At 34.9% G+C, this 5,326-nt stretch overlaps 1 long non-coding RNA gene across 1 annotated transcript; it reads left to right on the forward strand.

Annotated features, from left to right (window-relative positions):
* Nucleotides 1-441: 441 nt before the first annotated feature.
* LOC127933955 (uncharacterized) lies at nucleotides 442-2,327 on the forward strand. The gene is made up of 3 exons (XR_008147630.1): nucleotides 442-633; nucleotides 1,337-1,725; nucleotides 2,017-2,327. It is a non-coding gene; the product is annotated as an uncharacterized LOC127933955 (long non-coding RNA).
* Nucleotides 2,328-5,326: the final 2,999 nt, after the last annotated feature.

Below are 5,326 nucleotides of genomic sequence, written 5' to 3' on the forward strand. Positions count from 1 at the left end.
TGACCTGGAAATGGTCTTTATATATTAGATGGGCTCGACAATAACTAGGGCATCACCGACACTTTGAAGAGAATGATTCTGATTCTATTACTTTTAGTGTAAACGGTGACTAATAACAGATAATGTATTGACAGTATCAAGGTCGAGTCAGTTGATGCTCGTGCAGTCTGTCTGACTCGCGGAGAAATCAAAACCATAAGGACAGCACACACAAAGAAACAAACACTGCGATACAAAAAATATAAATATTCTGTATAATATGTGCAACATCACATGACCATGATTGATGTTTTTCCGACTTTCAGCTCGATTGCAAATTTGATATTGATTTTATACATCAGTTAAATAAACAAGTAATACTGACTTACATTTAAGAGACATTGTGGATTTTTACTTAATTTCAAACAAAAATAATTCTAAGCAAAGCAAAAGCCAGCAGGGGTTCAGATAAAAAATCGGCAGCTGGCAGCAGGAAGTGGCTGCCATTGACAGCCGGAAGGCAGTAACTGTCAGCCGGATGGTAGGCGGGACCTGCCATTCGGTGGGAGCCAATCAGTATCGACCAACCTGGGCGCAACCAATCAGATATAACTGCACCCAAACGCCTCAGTAATGGTTGCGATTCATCAAACGGTAAGTTCAGAAATTGGTCATCGGAGTAATTAATGTTTTTTTGCGTTGTAAGTTTGATTTTAATTGGTATCTTGGTGAACGACTTGGTGTCTACTTTGGTTTAATTGTTCAATGAAATCTAATTAGTGGTAGCAACGTTGTTTGTGTACCTTGTTAGGGGCCTACCATTAACTTCAAATTACGTTTGACGTACCATTAAATATTAACGTTTGTTAGCGTGTTAACAGTCTATTGAATAATATAAAAGAATGTTGTTTGACTGGAATGATAGAAGATACATTTGCAACACTAACCATATATTTTTGCATGTTAAGTCTTTCAGGAGATTGTGTGATATACATTAACTTAAGAGTTCTTAAATAAGTTTTTTTTGCACTATTGAGGTGTGTTTTCTCTAATACTATGCATGTGCAGAACTGTTCTGTGTACCAGTTGAAGTTGTAAGCATGTGAATGCAAAACAATTTTTTTTTTTTTTTTTTTTTTTTTGTTATCTATACAAAATATAATGGACCGGTTCATAATTCCTTATAACTTTTAGGTCTAGTTTCACAGATAGGGCTTGGATTAAGCCAGGATTAGGCTGTAGTTAAATTTAGAACATTGAAGTAGCTTTTGTAAACATGCATTTAGAAAGGAAAAAAAACACATTACTGATGTGCATCTTGAGACAAAAGCATGGCACTGACACCTTTTTTTTATAGTTGCCAGATGCTGTCCTGTTGAAAATTCTTCTTTACGTGATCCTGGAGGAGGGGTGATGCTACATTACTAAGTCCGTCTTTGGTTTGTTCCAAATTCAGAAGTCTGCTGTACTGTATACAGACTCCTTTCGAAAGAGGGCACAATCCAGCTGGCTTGACTGAGTATCTTCTTTTACATATTTGATAAGAGGTTTAAAAAGGTGCCATAACATTACATTTCTCAGTTGCCATGTCTGAATGTTTATCTTTTGTAATAATGCTGTTTTCATGCTCCTCATCTCAATATACAGGTGGAACAAAATGGAGAACAAGTCTAAGCCATGTCAGGAATTCAACAAAATGTACACCCTGCAGACACTGCGACGAGGTTTACAACAACTGCTTACCAGGTGTGCAAATTATGCATGAAAATGTAACCACTGCTCTGTACATGACAAGATGCAATGGGAATAATCATTAATATGGCTGTGCATGCATGTCTACTGTTAATAAAGCAATTTAGGTATTAATGTCACCATTTTCTTATGAATAGTAAAATGCAGCAGCTAGAGTTCTTCCTAGAATCAGGAAGTATGACCGGATTAGCCCAGTTCTGTAAACCCTGTACTGGCTCCCTATCAAACATCGTATAGATATTAACATCTTCAATTTATATTAATCTGTTTCTTTCTTATTCGAAGGTCACTGCAGTCACCCGGATCCAGTACGTATCCAGACCAGATGGTGGATCAGCACCTAGAAAGGACCTCTACAGCCCTGAAAGACAGCGGAGACCAGGACAACTAGAGCCCCAGATACAGATCCCCTGTAAAGACCTTGTTTTTTTCTCCATTTTGTCACCGGTGGAGTTTTGGATCCTTGTCGCCTCTGGCTTGCTTCGTTGTGGTCACTTCATTTACAGCGATATCACTGACATGATTGCAAATGATTCCACAGATACTATTTAAACTGAACCGAGCTGAAGGATGACATCACTGAATTGAATGATAAACTGACTACAAACTAATGTAGTTTACTAATGTCCTTCTGCATTATTGACTGACACACTATTTTCCTATTTAATACTGTAAAGTTGCTTTGCTTTGATCTGTATTATTAAAAGCACTATATAAATAAACGATGCTTGACTTGACCATGTTGCAAGAGGAAAATGAGGGGAGATGCACATCCACCCTGGGTTTTACAGTGATTGGTGCAAGATGCTGGAGAAGTAACTCTGTATACCTCATCAGTTCTGATCTAAGAGTCTTGAAAATACCTCCGGATTGTTGTTAGTGATTCTGATTGATATTTTAGTCTGCGTGCTTACTGGATATATTTTATACGGTTTACATTGTAAAGCACTGACTTTGACAACTTACTAACCCAGTTACAAATTTAACAGCTACTTTATACTATATATATATATATATATATAGTTGTTTCTTGAAATGCTACAAATATAACTGCAAATTATGATTTTAAATAAAGGTCTCTGAGACTTCTCTCTTTTCAGTCATTTGTGTATATAGCCTATAATAAATATACAACATACACCCAGTAAGTGCCACTCTCGTATATAAATATAAATTGTTTTATTTCACACAAACAATGATACATGCATAAACATTCAGCTGGAAATTAACGTTTAGCAAAATGATCTTATTTCTTTGTTTATATTTGATCAATATTTTAAATCAAATAATATACAATACTGACCTTTATACTTATTTAAAAAAGTATTAAACATAATCATAAGTGTATATAATTATTTATTTGTCTTGTTGCCGCCGGCAGCCTCCTCCAATTTCCGGGTATTAGCGACAGCTGCCATCCGGTTTTATTGGCAGCCACTTCCTGCTGCCAGTGACAGCCACTTCCTGCTGACAGCTGCCGATTTTTCGCTGAACCCCCTCTCGCCAAAGCAGAACCGAGCAACAGTCTTTTGTTACTAAATGATTCATTTTTAAATGAGTCAATGATTCAGTGAGCCATTTATAAAACGGTTATCTCCTTCATTTATTGAATGAATCAGCCGTTTGAATGAATCGGTTGAATCAATGATTCACTTATTAAAACAGTGACTTGTCACCACCTACTGGTGGTTTAATTTCATATTTAAAACTATCATTGTATTTTTCCAACATTTCATATTTTGTATGTCAAAAAGGTAAAACATTAATCTAATAACAATTTATTCATTTGGACAGTTTGTTGATACTGATTTCATTTTAATAATAATAACAAACTCAATGTCTTATTATTCAAACGTAATGTATTGATCACGTGAGAATTCAACATAAATGTAGTCATCTACATTTCATCAGTTTAGGAAATCATTTTCCTTTATAAAGTTAAAGTGTAACAGCAATCAATTTAAGGCAAATATCAAAAAAATATACTGATTAAAGTAATACCTGATAAAGCACTGATGAGACCGTTTCAGAATAAATTACATTTGTGCCAAAAAACAAACAAACATTTTTTTTTTCCCCGGACAAGTGAATGATTGATTTACTTGTCCAAAGGACAAGCTCATGTAAAAGATTAATGTGAAGCCCTGTAATTAGCAATTTTATTGCTGTGAGTTTCATCCTCTTTAATATTCATTTTTGTAATGTTGTTATTTTTTGTCTTTTCCTCGTTGTTACTTTGCACTTAAAATGGTTTGAGATGGATAGAAATGCTATCGCTGAGTGAGTTTAGTCTTTTTCAAAATTCACATTCGCAGTGTAGATATATTGTTTGGTGTTTTTTCATTGATACAGTCTTATTAACTTTTAGTTTTTTTTTTTTTTTTTTTTTTTTTTTTTGATTAAATATTTTACCCAGTAGTGATATTGCTGTGAATTTTTTATGTTTTTCAATATTGGTTTTCAAAATGTACTTAATTATAAGTAAATATGCTTTAAAATCATAAGATGTGAACTCTAACAACAAGGTAAATTAGTGTTAGTATTTTCTAAGTATTAACTGTCCATATATTGCACTTGACAAATAAGCTATTGTGGCTTTTTTTGCTGAATATTTTATATATTTAAATATATATTTTTAAAACGTACAAGATTAGGCTAACTGAATATATGTGATATCAAATAAGGGTTAGCACAAATGTAATCTAAATGTAATCCAAAAGTAATCAGATTATGTTACCAAAAATGTGTAATCTAAGAGATTACCGTATATTACTGATTACAATTTCTTTCATGTAATCTGTAATCAGTAACTGATTACAATTCATAATTAATCTACCCAGCTCTGCTTACATATATAGGCCTAGCCACAACTCATTCAATAAAACAGGTATATGAGCCAGCTGTTTGAATATAGCCCATGGAAGTTTATGGGTTTGCTAGGTTGTACCAATGTGTAAAATGATGCCAATGAATGCACACCATGATTTATTCATAGTTACTATGAATCATTTACATTGAAATCCCTATCACAATCACCCAAAAGCATAAATTCTAAGGGGCTGTTATGGAACGCTCTGTTTAACTTCAGCTACTAACTTTTTCAGAAAATCGTGGTCATTTTATATTACCTGAACGATTGCCATGAAGCAAAACTGGACAAGTGCTTTGTCCAGGAAGTCGCCGGAGAAGAGCCCTTCATCCTTGAGTTGTCCAAGTTGCTGGATCCAGTGTTCAATCCCTTCTTTTCTCATTTGTCCCCACCAGCTCTCTATCCGCTGGTTTGCCATGCTTGTTCCTGTTATATAGCTCCTCTCTCCTGCTCTGTCATCTTCATCATTTCGACGCAAATACTGTTGGATGTCTCTTACCAAAGCATTCTCTGTACCCATGTCTGTGCGTAAAAGCCTTGGGTAACCGCCAGCCTGCTCTATTGCTTCAACAAAGTAGCTTCCAATAACTTTTGGATCACTGCTTGTGTAGGCTGCTCTTAGCCATATAATCCTACGGGAATATCCGTCTATGCATCCATTAATGCATATACCATATGGCTTGAGTTTGTCATAGGAATCTACATGCCATATGAAATTAGGCCCCT

Source organism: Carassius gibelio, chromosome A18 (genome assembly GCF_023724105.1).
Source record: "Carassius gibelio isolate Cgi1373 ecotype wild population from Czech Republic chromosome A18, carGib1.2-hapl.c, whole genome shotgun sequence".
Taxonomy (NCBI): Eukaryota; Metazoa; Chordata; class Actinopteri; order Cypriniformes; family Cyprinidae; genus Carassius; species Carassius gibelio.